At 37.5% G+C, this 23,827-nt stretch overlaps 3 long non-coding RNA genes across 4 annotated transcripts; 1 reads left to right on the top strand and 2 right to left on the bottom strand.

The window, feature by feature from the left end:
- Nucleotides 1-448: 448 nt before the first annotated feature.
- Nucleotides 449-23,143, bottom strand: LOC126100386 (uncharacterized). 2 transcript variants are annotated; one of them, XR_007522163.1, is made up of 3 exons: nucleotides 23,008-23,143; nucleotides 20,092-20,662; nucleotides 449-463 (listed from the first exon to the last, which is right to left on the bottom strand). It is a non-coding gene; the product is annotated as an uncharacterized LOC126100386 (long non-coding RNA). The 2 variants fall into 2 exon arrangements; XR_007522162.1 differs by lacking the exon at nucleotides 449-463 and having other exon boundaries at nucleotides 19,936-20,662.
- LOC126100391 (uncharacterized) lies at nucleotides 611-20,674 on the top strand. The gene is made up of 2 exons (XR_007522168.1): nucleotides 611-788; nucleotides 20,448-20,674. It is a non-coding gene; the product is annotated as an uncharacterized LOC126100391 (long non-coding RNA).
- On the bottom strand, nucleotides 885-3,540 carry LOC126100381 (uncharacterized). Its single transcript, XR_007522156.1, has 2 exons — nucleotides 3,347-3,540; nucleotides 885-1,003 (listed from the first exon to the last, which is right to left on the bottom strand). It is a non-coding gene; the product is annotated as an uncharacterized LOC126100381 (long non-coding RNA).
- Nucleotides 23,144-23,827: the final 684 nt, after the last annotated feature.

Genomic DNA, 23,827 nt, shown 5'->3' on the forward strand with positions numbered 1-23,827 from the left:
TAAAATCTTTGGTAACAATGTTTCCCCTTTATATATGGCATATATATTTATGTATTACACGCATTAAATTATATAGTCTATATAGGTCTGAATATTCACGAGAGTACTGTGTAAAAATTTGAACTAATTAAGTCAACAACTTTTCGAGATTTTTGATAACGTTTCCCCATTATATATTTCATATTTATTTATATATCATATACACTAAAAATAGGCATGTAAAAGCACATTCGCCCTCAACGTTGTGTCATAATTACCAAGCAATAGGTGGAATACTTTCAGAGAACTGAGAGTTTGAACAAACGAAAAATAATGTATCGCCTTTATTATTATATATGTATTTGTGTAACATACATCGCTCCAGTAAGTATACAGAAACATGCTCCTGTTCCAATGCAACGTTGTGTCAAAATTTCAAAACAATCGGTGAAGAACTGTTGGAGACGTGAACGCAAACATTTACCTTTACATTTGTGTAGATGTCAGACTGCAGTGTTATTTTACGGTATGTACAGTCTTTTTTATTGCTCGTTGAGAGACCAAACAGAAACCAAAAAATAAATAAAGTTGTTTAGGAAACATTATTCTAGAATTTTCCCTTTTTGGATAACACTTAAATCGGCAAACCATTGAGTAGCTAAACGAAGTCAATAGTACTTTTTTGAATTCTAAAATTTATTAATTCCTGTGTAATACATTTTCGTTTACAGTTTTGAAAAATGAAAAGTTAGCTCATAATATAGAAACAGGGGAAGTATTTTAAATGTCTAATTCGCAAAAAAAGAAAGGTTTATAACAAAGTAGAGCTTCCTATTTCTGGAATCTGTCAGCAGTCCGCTCAGCCAGTGTGGAAGGATATAGAGCCTCCCCAGCGGTCTTGTAGCGCCTGGTCCCCAGCAGCTCCGTCGCCCACCACCGGCTGTACCGGCTCCTGGTTGCTGGCGGCATCTCCGCTAGGGACAGCTGGGACGCCTGCAGGTTCCTGCGCCATCGTGGTCACAACCTGCAGACCAAGTGACAAGATGCTTTTGAAACAGACGCGACCAGCAACTCATTTTTCAGTCACCATGTTTTAAGAAAAATCTAGACATAGTCCTATGCTTTATCGACCTAGAGAAAGGCGTTCGAAAATGTGCAAAGGTGCAAGACATTCGACATTGTCAGGACAATAGATATAAGTCAGGAAAAAAACAATAATTTGTACAACAATCCAAGAGTAAAAATAATAATGGAAGATCAAGAAGGCAGTATCGTGTTTTAAAGGTTTTAAGACAGAGATCTAGACGTTTACCCTTACTGTTCAACCTATAAACGGAAAAACAAAAGGAATGTTCAAGAATTGGATTAAAATTCAAGGTCAAAGCATATCAGTGATGAGATTCAGTAATGATGTTTGTAATATTAGTAAAAGTGAGAAAGAATTACACGGTGTGTTGAACAGATGTCGAACGGAAAATTACCCGCATTACTGGAGAATGTCACTCTCGCAGAAAGACAGAAGAGAGGTCAACTCCCGATTGTCTGTAGTACGACAGCAACTAACACAAACGTTGAGTGAGAGATAGATTGGTCGAGCAGCCCCAGTAACATGTGCTTAATCACCTAGATTTCTGTCTATCCGGATACCTAAATGCAAAAGGTTATTCCATGGTATACAGTGGTACATACCTAACTGGAGGGTGTGAGGTGCTTGTAGCATAAAATGATGGCAGCGAGCTGTGTTGACACGAGTTGGTGAGTCTTTGAGAAAGAGGGATGAGAGATGTATCACAACGAGTGGTAATCACAGTGAGCAGTTGCCATTGTGTCATCATACAGATGACCTTAATGAGACCCGTATCTCAACCATTATTGGCTTCCGGAGATATGTTTTTAAAAGTTCTTTTTCAAGATTTGACTAATGCCATCTCCTACGGGACACGTTGGTCAGGCAACCTGTATATATCAAACCATTCGCAGTTGGTATTCGCTTCTCGTCTGTTATGGGAAAAATTTTTCTATTACCGTACATGAAATACAAATGGCGTTGAGGAAGTCTAATGTGTAGACGGAAGCCGCATGTTTTACAATCTCCCCTGAGGAAAGTATGTGTATTATTTGAAAATATGTGAAAATATATGTCAAAATTACAAATGACGGGTGCCGTTCTCAGCTTTAAACAAACAGTAATACTGCTGACCTTAAACTGGACGAGCAGCTTATTTGTTTATCATACGTAAAATATCTTACAGCGAGAACATTTCATGCTCCAAACATTCCTATATATCCTAGTAGGTGGAAAAAGGTGAAGACATGTAAAGCCTTTTATTGTTTTGTAAAACCTACGTTTGACGCTGGCTAGACTGCGGGAGTATGTTATGTAGATTTCCTGTACCCAAAAATGTTAGAAAGCGTCCACCATCGCCGTTTAAGGATGTCTACAGACAGCTTCATATTAAGCTTCATAAACAGCATATTCTTCGATATTAGTGAACCCTGATTTTGCTGGAAATTCGTTACGATCCAGCATAGCCTTTAGTGTTTAATCTCCTATCTCTAAATCATAGAGCTGCAAAGATTACCTTTCGGATCAGTGCAAAGTAGCAGTACATAAATCTAGATATGACGGACATGCATGTTCTAGACATTCGCAAATAATGGCTTCAATGAGAGTTTGTACAGTTGCTAAGAAACGAGGAGGTAAAATGCAATGATTTCGAAACAATAAGTCTGATAAGACAACTCCTGAAAACAATTCTAAAAATTATTCACAAAAGAATCTAAAAAGTTTGTGAAGAAGGAATTGCACCTACACAGCTTGGCTTCAGAAATGCTGCCGGTACGCAAGAGGTTTGTTCTGCATTCAGATCTTATTCCAGAGGTGTAGACATGTATAGTAATGGCTATTTCTGTTTCATTATCAGAAGGCCTTTGACAGAGTACATCATTACGAGGTCACTGAGGTACTAAGAAGCAGTGGGATAGATTATAAATAATTAACCTTTATTGGGACCAATATACTGCTGTGAGGTTAGAAGAAGAGAAATCTGGCACTTTAGAGATGTGCCGAGGAGTAATCTCGGCTGTATTATATTGGCACTGCCTACCGTGTCATTAACGTGGAATATGAACAGCAAGGATCCCATCTCAAAATATTTCGCTGTGGAATGTCTTATGTTATTTTGTCGTCCGTCGACGACTATATATCCAAGCTCTCGTGTTGTGTCTTCACTACCAAGAAAGCCTCAATTCAGTCATAGATTTCACTTGAGACACACCAAACGACTATACCTTGATAAGTGTTGGTGCAGTACCGAGTCATATGGAGTCAACTATGTGAAGAGAAGATCGAAACGCAGTCACTTACCACGAGAGCGAGACAGAGGAGCAAGAGAGACTTGGTGGAGGCTGCCACGACGACTGATGCAGCTCTGGCGTCTCCTCGTCCCTTATATATACGACGCACTGGCGACGACTGCGTGCTCCGCGAAGTGGAAGAGAGAAGCAAATATCGCGTGAGGCCAGCTGTTGCAGCTGTCTGCATCGGTAGACAACACATTTTGTTAAGATGCCGGAAATGTGTATTGCACAGGAGGGAGAAATGACGCCTTAGCCGAGGTCGACAACAAGCTTCTGTGCACTGGCGCTCGACTCGGCGGTAAGCCGATTCGGCACCAAGTGGTGGATAAAATTATTCCTGTAACGAAGTGTTTGAAGACACGCTGGTACGTTCTGTTGCTGTGTGTTTCCATTCCATGATTAATGTGATTTGAAGTAATAAAATGAGCTCTAACATGGAAATTAAGCGTTTCCGGACACATGTCCACATAACATCTTTTCTTTATTTGTGTGTGAGCAATGTTTCCTGAAAGTTTGGCCGTACCTTTTTGTAACACCCTGTATGCGGCACAACTCTCACATATGCGCAATGAAGGAGTCCAGTGTGCGTTAATAAAGACCCCCTTTTCCGACATGCAGCTGTATCCACTTCGTGGGGATGTCCCAGCCAACAATGCTTGCGTGCCTCAACGATACAGCAGTCATACAGCAGGTGCAACTGCAACGTAAAAGTATCTTAAAATTGAAAATGTGTTTATTGTATTACATTTATTACCTAAACAAATAGATATAGAACAAGAAAAATGTTGTTGCGATAGTTATATGGTGAACGTTTATGATATACGAGAGCCTAGAGCAGAAAATTCGTCGTCCTGAAAAGTTACAAAAAAGTGACTATCATCATTTTTGCCTTGTGCTCTTCATATCTCTTTTCCAAGATGTCTTTCATGCTATAGCCAGTCTGCATTTTATATTCCTTCTACGTCGTCTATCATCAGTTAATTTACCGCCCAAATAGTAAAACTCATCTAATAGTTTAAGTGTCTCATTTCCTACTCCAATTTCTTTGGCATCACCTTCAGCATCACCCGAGTATTTCGACTACATTTCATTACTCTTGATTTACTTTTGTTGCTGTTCACCTTATAACCTCTCTTCAAGTATTACGTTACAGGATCCAAATGGCTCTGAGCACTATGGGACTTAACATCTGTGGTCATCAGTCCCCTAGAACGTAGAACTACTTAAACCTAACGAACCTAAGGACATCACACACATCCATGCCCGAGGCAGGATTCGAACCTGCGACCGTAGCGGTCACGCGGTTCCAGACTGAAGCGCCTTTAACCGCACAGCCACACCGGCCGGCTACAGGATCCTTCGTTGTTTCTGCCAGAATTACCATGTCGGCGGCAAAGCTCGATGTTTTCATTTCTTCTCCTTATACTTTTCCCTGTGCTTCAACTACGACAAAATAAAATTAAAAGAAAAGTAAAATAGTGAGAACTTTGCGTCCTAAGTTGTTCTTATTAAAATAATGAAAGAGTAAATGAAAAAGCACTGTGCTCCAAAATTATTTAGGTGTATATGATTGCAAAAATTTTCTTTTCTATGTATACGTAATTATTTAGTTTCGTTTTCTTCATTCATGCTGTAAACCAAGCACCGTCTTGTGGACAGCGTTGAATATTCCCGCTTCAGGCCCTCTCGTTCCGATAAATGGAGGCGCTATGCATAGCCTTCAAAATGGCGTCTACAACGGAGGTGCATTCCAAGCAGAGAGCTATCATTTTCTTTTGATGGAAAACGGGTGCATCGCAGTTATTCATAGGTGCTTGCACAATTTTTACGGAGATCTGGCAGTGAATAAAAGTACGGTGAGGGGTGAGGTGAGGCGCCTGTCATCACCGCAACAAGATCACGCAAACCTTCTAATCTCCACGTGCCAGCCACACACAGATGTGACTCCTTCAATGTTGAAACGTGCGAATACTCTCATTCGTGGTTATCGACGTGTCTCAGTTCAGTATCTCGTTGCTCAACTGAACGTCTCTGTTAGTTGTGGTGACATAATCGTCCATTAGTTGGAGCGATAGTCGCAGGCGATGAAACATGTGTTCATCTCTTCGAATCGCAAACATAATGGCAATTTCTGCAATGGCGCCACACTGCCTGTCCTCCGAAGAAAAAATTCAAAGCATCACCCTCAGCCGGCAAAGTCCTGGCGATGGTCTTCTGGGACTCTGAAGGGGTCATTCTATTTGATGCAACGATCAGCTGTGAAGTGTACTTTGCTACACTCAGAAAATTAAAAAAAACAAATTCAGCGTGTTCATCGCCACAAAAATGCAAACGAACTTCTCTATGGAAAAGCAAGGCCTCACTCAAGTCCACGCAACCGAAAGGAGCTCACAGAATTTCTTGTTCTTCCTCATCTACCCTACAACTCGGATCTCGCCTCTCGTACTTTGTGTCTGTCGTCTGTTTGGTTCAATGAAGGAGGCACTCTGCGGAAAGCAGCATGTGGATAATGACGATGTTATTGATGCAGCAAGGCGTTGGCATCGAGGTGGTAACGTGCGGGCACGCCCAGTAAGGTGTCTTACATCGGTCCCATTGAACGGAGACTATGTTTAAAAATAAGTTTTTGTAGCGAAAACGCTGGGGAATAATATAGTGTATTTCAATGTGAATTGAAACCAACATGCTTTCTGGAAAAAAATGTGTTGCATTGCTTTTCGAATGACCCTCGTAGATGGGTCTTGGGAACTTTGTGCGACAGGTTCAAGAGTTAATATTTCTAGCAGCATGTTCGGCAGCTAACAGATGTGTACCAAAAGCAAAGATTCTATTCGTAATACGTAAAGTGGCGTAGGTGCAGAGCGCGCCAGTAGGGGACAGTGGTGTCAAAAGATGAAGAGAGTGATTTGCTCCTAGTTGTTGCATCGAATTAGTTTGCGTTTGAAGATAGGCAACCCACTGATTAAATTTCCAACGCAGGCTACCGTACAGAATCAAGTTTTTGTTTATAAATTGGAGAAACAAAAACTTTCTGTCATTCTGTAGATGTTTGCTCCAGGTTTCGTCTTTTATATATTAGTTGATGTTGATCTTCTATATGACAAGGAGATTACGGTTTAACAACTTGTTGATGAAGTGGTCGGTAGAGTTGGTGGGCAGTTTCAGAATGGACAAGTGTGAGGAAGGAAGCCAGTCATGTCCTTTTCAAAGGAACCATCCTAGCATTTGTGCAGTGTCCACAGTGAACGGTTGGCTGGTGCTATCCTAACGAGCAACAGTGCCCAGAAGAAAGTGGGCTGTAGTCAGCTGTCAATGCGGGGCACGAAGGGCTGTTGTGGTATCCAGGGCTCGTGGTTTAGGTTCTCCGTTGGGGGGGGGCGGAGGGGGGGGAGACGGCTACAGATATCGTGATTAATGACATCTCTCAGAAGCTAGTGTTGAAGTCGTTGTCAGTGCCTGCAGGGCTTGTCGACTGTCACTGCAGAATGCAGTTTTTGGTGGTGCTGAGACTGGTAGGTCGGGTTGTGTTTGGAAATGGATGGCCAGTGCCATACTCAGTTCCTGGGGTGACCTAGTAAAGGACATTTCTTTGTGGAGCCGCCTCAGGGACCTCAATTAGCTGCCGTGTGGGACTGTACGAGATGTGATCACGGTCGGCGAGGGTGAGGTTGCTGTGTGGACAACAAGCTGATGGAGTGATTGCTGTCTTTCCCAGTCTGACGCATAGCACATCAGTGGAGGCAGGGAACAGTAGATCATAAGAATCATAACCTGAGTGCTTCTGACAATTAATGGTAGCGTCATGTAGACCTTGTGACTGGTGTGGTACATAGTGTTATATGAGAACGTGCACTAAGTGTAGCCACTACCTGAGTGGAAGTCTGACAATGCTGAGTAAAGGGTTGTTTGTATTAGTGGCATGCAGGTTGTAGAGCAGTGTGTGTTGTGTTAAAGAATGGGCCTCTTTGTTTCAGTACACCCAGCGGCATGATTAACCAAATTAAGTATATGTTAGGGTTTTTTTACAATTGTGAATCATTTGTTTATTCAATGGTTTTAAGAACTGATTGTGTATTGAATTTTTGTGACTGAACTAGTGGTTGAATCATCTGTATAAAAATTTATATTGCTTTATGTGAATGAGTTGTCATATTGTAGCGGTATAATTGTTTAAATAGTGTGAAGGATGGGTAGCTTGATAGTGTTGTTGGTAGCTGGCGTCTTAGTTCTTGGGTGTCGATAGTAATGGTGGCTCAAGATGTACTTAGAAGTTATGTTTTTGTGTCTCCACAGAGCTCAGTTTGTTGTGTTTCTGTATTAAGATTTCATATTTTATGTTTGTTAAAATAGACCTATAATGAAGTCCCTATTTGAGTTTCTTCAGGTGCTTCTAACAACAAAATATGAGGAAAGGGCCAGTTTCAGGAATAAAATTCAATGTTTCATTACCTATGACTGCACTACCTATTCTCGTATCAAGAAGAGGAAGTTTCTGTCATCCGTTCTCTTGAGTAATGCAATAGAAAAAGTGAACCAACATATTATCCAACCGAACGGGCTCACAGCATTAAAAATTCTACTTCCAACAACAGTGGAGTGTAGATGTGAGGTTTGGGACAGTGAACCATCAGCTCAATGGCTCATGTTTGAGGGATGGAATTCTTAACATGCAAAATTATTGCAACCACCTAACTGATTATCTTCCACGGATTCTAGAAGACGTTACTCTATAGACTAGCAGGAACAATTGGTACCAACATGAAGGCTCTCCAGTGCACATGAAGTACTACAGCACATCTTCACAAACTGTTTCACCAACAGGCCAGTGCAGTGCTAAGCATACTGGACTCGCATTCAGGAGGTCGATGGTTGAAACCAGCATTTCAGAATTCTGATTTACGTTGTCCATAGCTCATAGCCAGTTTCCTTCTACATCCTTCACTAATCCGGCATCTTGCTCTGCCTCTAATGACTTCGTAATCGATGTTAAACACTTAACTCCTGCATCGTCTCCTCACGATTTTGTTTCCAAATCACAGTATTGTACACAGAGGACATGTACCTTGGCCAAGCTGTTCCCCTGATCTGACACCTGCAGACCTTTCTTTCCGTGGGGAAAGCTGAAAGGCCCTGTCTACAAAGACATGCCAACTACACCTGATGACATGCAACAATGTATTACTACAGCCTGATTAGACATCTCTGCTGAAATGCTAGCACATGTGCAGCAATTGTTCCATACCACAGTGCAGTCGTGTATTGCCACTGCCGGAGGTCATTTTGAGAACCACCTGTGATTGTCCATTGTCTCCTTACAGGCCAGAATCCACATAATTAAGGAATGCACTTGTGTTGTTCTTTAGTGTGTCCTATCAGGGGTATTGTACTAGTGTCGGTGTAGGAACTTTTCAAAATATAATATCTCGTAAATGATTCACCCTAGAGTCCTGCATCGAAAACCACTGACATTCTAATTTACCCTACTTTTAGTGTGCTAATGTCAATAGGTATTGTCTCCTTTATAAATGTATATTTGTACAAAAATACATTCTCTAAGTATTATTACAATGTATTGATTGGCTAACAATACGAGCCCCTGCCTACCAATCCATTCTGTGCAAACCGCACATCAATAACACTTTCCATTTCCGTAATAGTAAGAGTGGAAGTTTTAGATAATCCATCCCATGTACACATAAAAGTCAAAACGTTATGATGACTGCCCACCACGACATTGGATGCTGCCTTGTGGCATTGCTGGCATGTGACACGGGAAAAAACGTAAGTAAGCAGAGCAGATACAGACGGGGGATCACCCTAATCACCCTAGCAAAGACACGGCTGTAATTGTGGAAATGAATTGAGGTGATTATGACAAAGGGCAGATTATTATCATGCAGCATGTGAAAGAGTATGTTGGAAACAGCGAAACTGATCGGATGTTCACATGCTACTGTTTTGAGCATCTACAGAAAGAGAAAGGGGGACAGTGAAACTACTTATAGGTGCTAAATGGGTGGACAGCCACGACACTTGACAGAAAGTGACGCTCGGAGGCTTGTGTGCTCTGTAAAGTAGGATAGATGGTGATCTGTGGCATCTCTGCCGAAAGCGTACAGTGTTGGTGAGTAGATATTCCATGGGGATTCTAGATAACATGACAAAAGCCAACGGAAATATCACCTCAGTTCTCGTCCCCCCACTTTTTCCCTAACATAAAAACCACAAGCATTTTTACCAAGAAACCTCTCAGTAGTTATTCCATGGGGATTCTAGTGCACACGACAACAGCTAACTGAATCATCACCTCAGTTCTCGTCCCCCCCAATTTTCCCTAACATAAAAACCACAATTATTCAAACCAAGAAACATCCGGGAACCAATGTACGATGTTTGACTGAAAAGTAATGCCTCCATCTTCGTAACTCTTCAACAGTTGGCAGCATTGGTATGCAGCAGGTACTGGCTTATTCCGTAGCCTCTTCTCTACCGCTCCAGTTGGCGGGAAGCCTTAGTACTGAACGGTTCTGTTGTTACGGTGTAAAGTATGGGATCCTGCGCAGACGGTCGCTCAATGCGATATAAGCAACGTGCAGTCATAGAATTCTTGACAGCAGAAGGTATCGTACCAAATGAGATCCATCAGAGAATGAAAGCAGTTTATGGTTATTGTGTTGATATGAGTACTGTGCCTCGTTGGGTGAGTAACTTTAAACATGTTGAGGCGGGAACATCTGACCTGCGTGAGAAACAAAGAGTTGGATGACCAGCTAAAGCAACCACCGAGTTTCACAAGAAAAATGTTGACAAATTAATTCAGGACGATCGTCGTATCACTCAGAGAGAAATTTGAAGCACAATCGACATTTCACAAGAACGTGTGGGTCACATTATTGTTTTGCTTGGCGCTTGGAAGATCTGTGCACGATGGATACCCTGGATGCTGACTCCTGAAATGAAAGCGCACAGACTTGAAATTTGGCAGGAACTCCTCTCGCATTACGAGAATGAAGGTGACGCATTTCTCCATTCAGTTGTGACAGGAGACGAAACGTGAGTACACAGTTACGACCTGGAGACGAAAGTCAGTCTATGGAATATCGACATGAAGATTCACCCCTGAAAAAGAAATTGAAGACACAGCCCTCAGCTGGAAAAATGTGGGATGCAGATGGTGTTATCCATGTCGATTTCCTTGAAAGTGGAACAACAATAAATTCAGAGTGTTACATCACAACGCTGCGAACTCTGAAATGATGGCTAACAAGTGCCCGAAAGGAAAAGGGTAATGTTTTCCTACAGCATGACAGTGACAAACCACACACTCCAAGCGCCACCACAGAAGAATTTCAGAGACTGAATCTCACCACTGTGTGGCACCCTCCATACACTCCAGATTTAGCACTGTCTGACTTCCATCTGTTCCCGATAATGAAAGACGATCTGCAGGGACATCATAGTGCTTCTGATGAAGACGTTGAGAGAACTGTGAGACAGTGGTTGCGGAAATAGAATGTCGACTTCTTCCGTGACAGCTTCAGAGAACTCAATTGGCTGGTGAATATTTGTAATTAAAGATCACATTGTAAGGATTATTTCTGCATTTGATTTATTAAAATATTCCCATCCAAACCCAATTAACAAAGGTAGTGGCATTACTTTTCATTCAACCCTTTTAATAATAACAATGTGAATAAAATTAAGAGGTAACAAATGTTAACAATTAAAAATTTAAAAAATTATGAGCAAAGAAGTAAAAATTTAAGGAAATAAAAAATTCCAGTCTACTTTCCCAAACTGATAATATGCTTAGAATAATTATTAATTTGTTTTTTATCTATATCTATATAAATTTTACACCACTAAGGTTCTCTGGATTATCATGTTAATCCTCAATGCTTTCATTATAACGATTGGGAAGAATAATTTTGTATTTATCATTACAATCAACACAATTTCTGACCAAATTTCACTGATGAAAATTCAGCCTTTGAATGGTTCATATGTTTAATTCTATTAATTCAGTAAACCTTTCTGTGGATTCATTATTGAAACCATTAACCTCATTTAATCTCACATCAATATTCTTGCTCAAGGTTTTTTTTATTTATATGCAGAAAAATTATTTATATTTTCTAAAAACAAAATTTTTTACCTGGCTTTAAACTTAAGTATACATTTTTAGTTTAGGATCATCAACAAACACTGAAATATCGAATAAGGCAGTGTAACAATTTTTTTATTTAAAAAATCTCTTCAACCAAGATATAGAGGAAATTTTTAATAAGATTAAAAATACATTGATTCTCAAAATGCCCAAAACTTCATGCCATGAGAAACTCAGTGGAGATTTCCCCACCTGCTTTTTTCGTCGCTTTTCTGTTCTGCGACTTTGACTGCCATCTGCATCCCCACATCTTCTTGTTGTATACATCATTGGTATCTACATCTTGGTATCCTTGATCGGCTGCAGTGGTGGATGGATAGCAAATACAATAAATAGGCTGGCTAGTCCAACTGCTATAGCATTCCGCTTTCCCTACAGCACAAGGAAATAACATTCCAAATCGCACATATACTTTTGGTAATTGAACAACAAAGTTGATTAGAAAACAAATATTTCTACATATGGTGCAATCTGTTTGGGGTTTTCTGAATCTGCTCCTGGTCCTACAACTGTCTGGGAAAATGAATTGATAGCTCGGCATGCCCTCTGGCCACACAGCGCGACCTTCTAGTCACACCAGCGGCTTTGTAAGAGTTAGCAGTTATGCAATTTCTTGCACCAGCAAGCCTGCTAAATGGATCGATTTTCTTCAATTTCTCACTCAAATATTAACAGAGCTTAAAAATTCGAAATTATAACATAATCTGTATGAAAAGGAATAAACAGAAAAATAATAATCGGTGTATTTGATTATCGTTATATGTGTTTAAAAATTCTCAGTTAATATTCTAAGGTGTACATTACAAGTTAAATTCTTATTTCCATACATAATTATGTAAGCAAACGTAACATTAGGAATGTTACCATTAAAAGTAGTACACAATTCCATAGTATTTTTCTGCGTAGCTAACACATTCATTCTCATAGACATATTTATAGCAATTTCCATAACATTGATTGGATTTACATTGACATCGCCATTTACTTAGGTGGCCCAGTTAAAATCTGGGAAAGCAACATAAGTCTCCAAAAAGTTAGTTAGTGGATCTAAGTTCCAGATTTCTTTTGAAAAACTTCAGTTTCTACCATTCTTTATATAATTATTTTGTAATTTAATGTGCTCGACTTATGAAGAATTAGTCAACTGATTATTTTTTCGATTCGATTGGAAAACAACAAAAATAAAGTAAGGCACGTCAATTTCTGCAGATTTACGGTAAATGATGATATCTCGTTAAAAATTTCCTTTTCCACTTAAGCCAGCAGCCTCAGTGGATTGTGATTTGAAGAAAGATATGGGAATTTACGGATTTTTAGTTTTTCTAACTCCAGCTTAAGTGAATCCTGTGATTCATATCTAACCTCAGGAATATTAACTTCGACTGTTTCCAGAAAAATTTTACCTTCCCTAGGAAGTATTTCTTTTATTTCAACTGCAGCTTGACTGTGGTTGGACCAGCGAAGAATGATATTGTCTGCACTAGAAATCCAGGTGAAAACTACTGTTAAATCACCTTCCCACATAACTTCCTTGTAGTCCTTAAGGAACCCACCAATCAAACCTGGTAGAAGGAGAATTTCGTTTTTCTTACTTTTTATCTTCCCATTTTTAAGGATATGCTCTTCCATGGTTAACTCAGTGGCTATAAACGAAGTCAATGATATAAGGACAGATGAAGAAATTAGAGGGTATTCAATCCCAGACAAAATATTGTTCCCTTTTTTAATGGTGATATCAATGAATAACTTTGCTGCATATTTGTCAATGAACTTTTTATTTAATTTTCCATCATATATCAGGTAATCCTCACCACCAGCCCCAATAATACTGAAGCTCATATACAACAGTGCATGATTAGGATGAACCCAAATATCTCCAACATGAATATGAATTTTTGTTTCCTTATTGCGAAGATTTAGGTTGCTTTTAGTCTTCTCATTCACAGGGAGTGAATCAAACTGGTAGCTGTCAATCTTATTCATTTAATAAGGATAAAAATTTGTAAGTTATTTCTAAAACAGCTATGATACAAGCACAATTGAAGTCAGTCAGATTATCATTTTCACCTGTTACAGTTACTTATAAGTCCTTTCTAGTATCAAAAATTGGAATATATCACAATTGAAATTAAAAATATTGTATAAAAGATAATGGTGAAACAATGCCATTGCATAAAATTTTTTCTAACAACAGACAACTTATCGCTGATTGACAAAGACAGCTGATTACTATTAATAAAAAAAATATGTATTTAAATAAATAAAACTGATTGGGATCAAAATATAAGAACTCTAGAGAAGAAACAAAAAAAGTAAGTATGGCAAGCTCTTGCCTAGCTCTATTTGATGTGCAGCAGTAGGCCAAAATGGATGTGGGAAAAGAATGTTAATGACTTACTATTATATTCTAGCTATTTATTAAAAACAGTGATGAAATTATACCACTGGATGATTGTTAAGGTAATTCAGTTGTAGTATTCGATGATGTGACTCTCAAAAATGAGAATGTAGTTAGGGGATATTTTACTAGAGGAAGGCACAAAGAATTAGATTGTTTCTATTTAGCCCAGACATACTCGAAGATACCAACACAATTAATAAGAGTTCATAAAAAAATCTTAAATAATTTTAGAAAAGACGATAGAAACTTAAATCATGCTTATCTCAAATTTGTCAGTGGCGATTTAAAATTTAATGATTTTAAATAAATGCATTGTAAATCCAAAAATGGAGGTAAATTTCGTTTTATTAGAATAGGTACAACAGAAAAATTGATAGTGGTAAGCACAGATACATAATTAAAAGATTTTTAAAAATGCAAACATAAAGATAATCATTAAACATATATGTTATGCAAAACGGTAAACATTGAACGTTAAACATTAAACATAAACATTAAATATAAAATGTTGAACGTGAAACACAAAATGATGAATGTTAAAATTAAATCATTAATGCTTTTTATTCTTATTAGATGTTTGCAAAATACAATTGTACGAAACAGCAGAGTACACACAGTGTGTGCAGCCCAAAGGTTCTTAAAAAGGGTAAAGGAAAGAGAAAGGTAAAGGATCAATTAAAAAAGGAATTTAAAAAATGTAGAAACAAACAAGAACAGAATCTGAAAAATATAAACAAAAGATCAGCCTGTTATTGATGCAATCAAAAAGGTCAAAGAAGGAATCGAAGGTATAGGCGCTGATGTTCTGAAAGCTATAGAAGAAAATAGAGAAATCAAAAAGCTGCTGGTTTCTTATAAATATTTCGAAGAATTTAATGACATACCTGCAATTGAGCAATGTGATAGTGATACGAGATATTATCTATTTAACATATACGAAATACAACATTTATTGAAGAATTATGAAGAAGAGGTTAAAAATAGAAAGAAGCAAGCCACTAAAAGAATAAAAATAAATGAAAGAATGCTAGAATATGTTAACTACAGTGAAGGCAAGGTTTTTGGATTTGGGATTGATTGTTACTTAAACTCGTTGGTAAATTACCACTAAAATTTGATGGGATTAAATTAACTATCACTGAAAGGTCATACGAACGTACAAACAGCTTAATGAATCTCTTACCTAAAAAACAGATTACTGTGGATGACATGAATACAAGATTTACAGGTTGTGATTTATCAAATAATGTGGATATATTGTAATATTCAGGAGCGATATATTCTGATAATAGTCCTCATAAAATAAAATGAAGTGAAGGTAACATAAATATGTAATAAAAGAAATTGTCGATGATTTTTTCCAGCATCAAGGCAAAGAAAAGGAGATGTTTCACTCCAAAGTGAGGATGAGAAAGGAGGTGATGTTGTCAATAAAAAAGATACATAAAGACTAGTGGAACATGTTTGGATGAATAATTTAGAGATTTAATTGATATATGAGCAGTCAATTGTGGAGAAGACTTAGCTGGAAATAAAAATTATCACAATGAAAAGTTGGAATAACACATATGTTAGCAAAAAAATTTAGTTATATCGTTATGAACAATCCAAAAAGAGTACCATATCTGAACAGATTTTTGAATAATTTGCAATCATTTTGGAAAACAGAAACATATGGAAAAGGATTAGTTATACTTTAATTAACAAATAACCATATGAAATGCATCTCCCTGGTTATAATTATTGTGGGTCAGGAAGAAAATTAGAAGGAAGATTAGCTAGAGGGGATCAAGGAATAAATCCACTAGATGAAGCCTGCAAAAAGCATGATATTGTACATAGAGATCATAAAGATATAGACAAAAGATGTGAAGCACACAAACGTCATCTATGTGTAAAAGAAAGAATGCATGTTTCTGATGAAACAGTTGGAGAAACATTTGTTGCTACAGCAGTTAGAGAAATACTTTATGGAAATGGAAAATTAGGTATGGGTTTAGATGTTGATGACAATGGTTGGGGACTAAAAATAATAATCTTTCTAAAAATTATATCTATAGAAATGAATAACTTCTGAATTAATTACACTTTGCTTCATAGTGGAAAAACTGAACTTAGAGCAATTAAAATAAAAGTAAATAATTATCAGTTGCTTGGTACTGATAATTTTTTAACTATGAAAGAAACAGAGTAACACAGGTGGCATTTTGCTGGTAATATTAGGTATTCCTGCTGTGAAAAAAATACGAAATATCTAACAAAATTCAGATTCACAAAACATGGAGGAAGATTTCTTTCATTTACTTTGACAGCATTACCATATCTAGCTGCTGCTAGTACAACAGTCAGTACGGTACCAAAAATGGTAATAGATAAAAAATAAAAATATCCAGAATTAGAAGACAAAAAAAATACATGATTCACAATGGAGGAGATAGATGGCGCTGGAATGAAAGAACTATAAAAAAATTCAAAAAACAATCCATATGTATCCTAATGTATTAAGTAATTTTGATGTAAAATATCTTACTAAATAATTAAAAATCAAACCCTTTAATGGCGTCTTTATGACTGGTGGATCATCATAGAGAATATGAATCTGGGATAGTTAACTTAGATATTTACAATAATGTAGGATATGTTGTTACAAGCATATCAATAGAGTAATATTAGTTTCAAAGGTAGAAGAGTAGTCAATATAAAAGATCCAATACGTTATTACGATGTTATTGCTAAACAATGTTTAGAAAAACAATCAAAGGCTCTTTCCACAAGGGTTGAGTTTATAAATATTGAAACACAATTCAGTAATTAAGTTACTAAACAATAATCAGCATCAGACAACACTAAATAATTACTTAACAAAAGAAAGAAAAAGAAGCATAAATAACAAAAGTAGTTACATATATTAAATCAGAATGTAGAAAAGTCCATGACAAAGAAATACTCACATTATAATTTTTTATGGGAGAGGAACAAAAATGTTCATTTTGAGTCTGATTTTATTCTTAATAAAGTTGTTGCTGTTGCTCAAAATATAAATAAAAATTTGTCCTTGAACAATTTTGATATTAAATTATGTGTTTTTTAAATAAAGTTTACAATGTGACTAATGATATTGCAACATTAAAAACTGAACATGAATCCACCTTTCTAACTATAATATTAAAAGATTCTGTTAAAATTGCTCCAGTGGATCTAGAGATAATTATATTTGGTGAAGTAATTTTATCTTCAAGTTAATTATAAATGAATGGATATGTTCTCAAAATTATTTGATGGATGCAGTAATACAAGTATTTGAGTATAAAAATGAAGGCAGCTGTCTTTCTATCTATTGCTGAATTTAAATACACAGTCAGAAATAAAATTAGAATTAGTAAACTTAAAGAAAATTCTGAAAAAAGAGTTGTACAGCTAATTGGTCAATAGAAATTTTTGTAATTGAAAGTGTTATTTATTCTAATCCAATCACATATAAATTAAAGGCTGTAAGTGGAGAAAAAATAAAGGGAGATATTTATGAACAAGAACCACAAAAATTTATCATGATGTATATCTTGTTGAGAAAGTGTTAAGAAAGGAAGGAGATGAAGTATATATTAAATGGTTAGGATTCCATAATTCACAAATTATTTGAGTGGATAAGAATATAATTATTACATAAAACTTTGTATATGGAATAGATACTGCTAGTGATAATTTGAAGCTCTTTGGTATTGAATATAACATTAACTTTCTTAATTGTTTTATCACACAAGGTAGCCCACTCACAGCAATTCCCATGTGTCTTAAATAATTCATTTAGTATGGTTTTTCCTTGTCATGTTGATTTTTATATATGATAGTTCTCTTCAATCCTTATGTTTTTTGTGATAGTTATTACAAGTTTTGAGACATTTTAATTCGATTGTTATGTATTTTAGATGGTGAATCTGTGCCATTAGATGCTCTGCAAATGTTGAGTTGGAGTGTTTACTATTTAATGATCTTAGACTTTTTGTTTATTTGACTCTAGAATTCTTACATGTTCAGCCAACATAAACAAGCAGATAGCAATTGTTAGTTAGATGGTACATACCAGATTAGCAGTATTGATCAGTGCCAGCTGTTTGTCATCTAAGTTTGTACTGTATGTGCTGTTTGTTCTATATGTTTCATTGCATCCCTATCTTTTTAGTATGTTTCCTACCCTGTGTGTGGTTTTGTTGTTGTACATTAATGTGCCATTTGTTGTTTACCCTTTGTTTAATTGATATGCATTTTGATTTGTCTGTCTATGTGTGTGTTTCATGATTAATTATTGTCAGTTTATGTATAGTTTCTGTACATTATTGTTTACTTTATCTGGTATCTTCGCTTCATATCCAGCTAATGCAAACAGTGTCTAGTACTGTATAAGATGGAATACCTCAGCAGTTATTCCCAGCAGGCACCGAAATAAAGAGAATTGTCAACAAAGAAAGAGATGTTGTCATACCCTTCATGACTTAGATGATAAACGGCATGTTCGAACGCAATAGTGCAAGAACTTAGACTGCAGTTCATGATAAAAATGCCTTGAGGAATGTGGGAGCCATCGGCTTGCCTATCCAGTCCACTGATTTATTACCAATAGACTATACCTGTGACGCACAAGGTAGACATTCAGAATTGTAAGGGTTTCGTGCCACTTACTGACAAACTATCAGTTGGCTTCTATCTCTGGTTCTTTGGCCGAAATTTGTTCAATTGTCAAAGCATGACCCTCCATTGCTGGTCCGCCACTATTAATGGAGAGTGAAGCCTTGACAATGCTGGTGAAACTTCAGAAAAATCATCAAAAATGCATCCACTCACGAATATGAGACACAAGCCAACAGGCAGAAAGACATACAATTTCAAACCAGTCTCTAGGCAGTATTATTTATAAAAACAGTTTCAAACATAGCTGCTAATTGCTCAAGATGACGCTCAGAGGCTGTTAGCTTCCATCCTACAATGGTTACCGAAGCATATTCGTGTCTGTGGATATCACATCTCATACTGATATTCATTATGAAATGAATGTTAAATCATGTAATACACTTTATGTAAGTCTCTGCAAATATTGATGAACTTGCTGTTCCTAACCATGTATTACCATGATAGTCTGATTAAATGGAAAAGAAAGAAAAGAGACAGCACACATTTCTAAAACGTATGAGAATTGGATAAACGCTCTAATCTCTTTCTCATCCTTTTCTCTCTCCGTCTTCTCCTCCCCCTCCCTATGCATATCTCCACCCCCTCAATTTGTCCCTCATCTTTCTGTGCATCCTTGCCTCCCTCTGTCTCTTTACCTCCTCTCCTTCTCTGTGCCCCTATATGTGCCCAACACCTTCTTTCTCTGTTCATCTTCTTCTGCCCCTTCCCTCACCATTTCCTTCTGTCCCTCTTTCTGAGCACCTCGTCCTTTGTGTTTTCTATGCCTGTGTCCCACCACCCCTTGGTCCATCTCCAGTTCGCCCCTCTTCCTGACAATGAGCCTTGTTTATTGTTATTGTTAATTCAGATTTTGTGGTAGTATTCTAATAATAATTCAGTAAACCATAAATATAACTTTCCTGTTTGCTAATAACGATTAACTGCTATGTAATTCACATATTCATCACACATACAAAAAATTATCGAGCTTTTATGTGTCCACAGGTTTGTTACAGTAACATGTAAAATTTTGAAGTAAGTCAATCGAGCCCATTTTAAAATCTTTGGTAACAATGTTTCCCCTTTATATATGGCATATATATTTATGTATTACACGCATTAAAGTATATTGTCTATATAGGTCTGAATATTCACGAGAGTACTGTGTAAAAATTTGAACTAATTAAGTCAACAACTTTTCGAGATTTTTGATAACGTTTCCCCATTATATATTTCATATTTATTTATATATCATATATACTAAAAATAGGCATGTAAAAGCACATTCGCCCTCAATGTTGTGTCATAATTACCAAGCAATCGGTGGAATACTTTCAGAGAACTGAGAGTTTGAACAAACGAAAAATAATGTATCGCCTTTATTATTATATATGTATTTGTGTAACATACAGCGCTCCAGTAGGTATACAGAAACATGCTCCTGTTCCAATGCAACGTTGTGTCAAAATTTCAAAGCAATCGGTGAAGAACTGTTGGAGATGTGAACGCAAACATTTACCTTTACATTTGTGTAGATGTCAGACTGGAGTGTTATTTTATATAATTTCCCATCTCCATCAGTGAATGCTTAGGGTATGTTCAGTCTTTTTTATTGCTCGTTGAGAGACCAAACAGAAACCAAAAAATAAATAAAGTTGTTTAGGAAACATTATTCTAGAATTTTCCTCTTTGGATAACACTTAAATCGGCAAACCATTGAGTAGCTAAACGAAGTCAATAGTACTTTTTTGAATTCTAAAATTTATTAATTCCTGTGTAATACATTTTCGTTTACAGTTTTGAAAAACGAAAAGTTAGCTCATAATATAGAAATAGGGGAAGTATTTTAAATGTCTAATTCGCAAAAAAAGAAAGGTTTATAACAAAGTAGAGCTTCCTATTTCTGGAATCTGTCAGCAGTCCGCTCAGCCAGTGTGGAAGGATATAGACCCTCCCCAGCGGTCTTGTAGCGCCTGGTCCCCAGCAGCTCCGTCGCCCACCACCGGCTGTACCGGCTCCTGGTTGCTGGCGGCATCTCCGCTAGGGACAGCTGGGACGCCTGCAGGTTCCTGCGCCATCGTGGTCACAACCTGCAGACCAAGTGACAAGATGCTTTTGAAACAGACGCGACCAGCAACTCATTTTTCAGTCACCATGTTTTAAGAAAAATCTAGCAATAGTCCTATGCTTTATCGACCTAGAGAAAGGCGTTCGAAAATGTGCAAAGGTGCAAGACATTCGACATTGTCACGACAATAGATATAAGTCAGGAAAAAAAAAACAATAATTTGTACAACAATCAAAGAGTAAAAATAATAATGGAAGATCAAGAAGGCAGTATCGTGTTTTAAAGGTTTTAAGACAGAGATCTAGACATTTACCCTTACTGTTCAACCTATAAACGGAAAAACAAAAGGAATGTTCAAGAATTGGATTAAAATTCAAGGTCAAAGCATATCAGTGATGAGATTCAGTAATGATGTTTGTAATATTAGTAAAAGTGAGAAAGAATTACACGGTGTGTTGAACAGATGTCGAACGGAAAATTACCCGCATTACTGGAGAATGTCACTCTCGCAGAAAGACGGAAGAGAGGTCAACTCCCGATTGTCTGTAGTACGACAGCAACTAACACAAACGTTGAGTGAGAGATAGAATGGTCGAGCAGCCCCAGTAACATGTGCTTAATCACCTATATTTCTGTCTATCCGTATACCTAAATGCAAAAGGTTATTCCATGGTATACAGTGGTACATACCTAACTGGAGTGTGTGAGGTGCTTGTAGCAAAAAATGATGGCAGCGAGCTGTGTTGACACGAGTTGGTGAGTCTTTGAGAAAGAGGGATGAGAGATGTATCACAACGAGTGGTAATCACAGTGAGCAGTTGCCATTGTGTCATCATACAGATGACCTTAATGAGACCCATATCTGAACCATTATTGGCTTCCGGAGATATGTTTTTAAAAGTTCTTTTTCAAGATTTGACTAATGCCATCTCCTACGGGACACGTTGGTCAGGCAACCTGTATATATCAAACCATTCGCAGTTGGTATTCGCTTCTCGTCTGTTATGGGAAAAATTTTTCTATTACCGTACATGAAATACAAATGGCGTTGAGGAAGTCTAATGTGTAGACGGAAGCCGCATGTTTTACAATCTCCCCTGAGGAAAGTATGTGTATTATTTGAAAATATGTGAAAATATATGTCAAAATTACAAATGACGGGTGCCGTTCTCAGCTTTAAACAAACAGTAATACTGCTGACCTTAAACTGGACGAGCAGCTTATTTGTTTATCATACGTAAAATATCTTACAGCGAGAACATTTCATGCTCCAAACATTCCTATATATCCTAGTAGGTGGAAAAAGGTGAAGACATGTAAAGCCTTTTATTGTTTTGTAAAACCTACGTTTGACGCTGGCTAGACTGCGGGAGTATGTTATGTAGATTTCCTGTACCCAAAAATGTTAGAAAGCGTCCACCATCGCCGTTTTAGGATGTCTACAGACAGCTTCATATTAAGCTTCATAAACAGCATATTCTTCGATATTAGTGAACCCTGATTTTGCTGGAAATTCGTTACGATCCAGCATAGCCTTTAGTGTTTAATCTCCTATCTCTAAATCATAGAGCTGCAAAGATTACCTTTCGGATCAGTGCAAAGTAGCAGTACATAAATCTAGATATGACGGACATGCATGTTCTAGACATTCGCAAATAATGGCTTCAATGAGAGTTTGTACAGTTGCTAAGAAACGAGGAGGTAAAATACAATGATTTCAAAACAATAAGTCTGATAAGACAACTCCTGAAAACAATTCTAAAAATTATTCACAAAAGAATCTAAAAAGTTTGTGAAGAAGGAATTGCACCTACACAGCTTGGCTTCAGAAATGCTGCCGTACGCAAGAGGTTTGTTCTGCATTCAGATCTTATTCCAGAGGTGTAGACATGTATAGTGATGGCTATTTCTGTTTAATTATCAGAAGGCCTTTGACAGAGTACATCATTACGAGGTCACTGAGGTACTAAGAAGCAGTGGGATAGATTATAAATAATTAACCTTTATTGGGACCAATATACTGCTGTGAGGTTAGAAGAAGAGAAATCTGGCACTTTAGAGATGTGCCGAGGAGTAATCTCGGCTGTATTATATTGGCACTGCCTACCGTGTCATTAACGTGGAATATGAACAGCAAGGATCCCATCTCAAAATATTTCGCTGTGGAATGTCTTATGTTATTTTGTCGTCCGTCGACGACTATATATCCAAGCTCTCGTGTTGTGTCTTCACTACCAAGAAAGCCTCAATTCAGTCATAGATTTCATTTGAGACACACCAAATGACTATACCTTGATAAGTGTTGGTGCAGTACCGAGTCATATGGAATCAACTATGTGAAGAGAAGATCGAAACGCAGTCACTTACCACGAGAGCGAGACAGAGGAGCAAGAGAGACTTGGTGGAGGCTGCCATGACGACTGATGCAGCTCTGGCGTCTCCTCGTCCCTTATATACACGATGCACTGGCGACGACTGCGTGGAAGAGAGAAGCAAATATCGCGTGAGGCCAGCTGTTGCAGCTGTCTGCATCGGTAGACAACACATTTTGTTAAGATGCCGGAAATGTGTATTGCGCAGGAGGGAGAAACGACGCCTTAGCCGAGGTCGACAACAAGCTTCTGTGCACTGGCGCTCGACTCGGAGGTAAGCCGATTCGGCTCCAAGTGGTGGATAAAATTATTCCTGTAACGAAGTGTTTGAAGACACGCTGGTACGTTTTGTTGCTGTGTGTTTCCATTCCATGATTAATGTGATTTGAAGAGAAGTAATAAAATGAGCTCTAACATGGAAATTAAGCGTTTCCGGACACATGTCCACATAACATCTTTTCTTTATTTGTGTCTGAGCAATGTTTCCTGAAAGTTTGGCCGTACCTTTTTGAAACACCCTGTATGCGGCACAACTCTCACATATGCGCAATGAAGGAGTCCAGTGTGCGTTAAGAAAGACCCCCTTTTCCGACATGCAGCTGTATCCACTTCGTGGGGATGTCCCAGCCAACAATGCTTGCGTGCCTCAACGATACAGCAGTCATACAGCAGGTGCAACTGCAACGTAAAAGTATCTTAAAATTGAAAATGTGTTTATTGTATTACATTTATTACCTAAACAAATAGATATAGAACAAGAAAAATGTTGTTGCGATAGTTATACGGTGAACGTTTATGATATACGAGAGCCTAGA

Source organism: Schistocerca cancellata, chromosome 9 (assembly GCF_023864275.1).
Source record: "Schistocerca cancellata isolate TAMUIC-IGC-003103 chromosome 9, iqSchCanc2.1, whole genome shotgun sequence".
Lineage (NCBI taxonomy): Eukaryota > Metazoa > Arthropoda > Insecta > Orthoptera > Acrididae > Schistocerca > Schistocerca cancellata.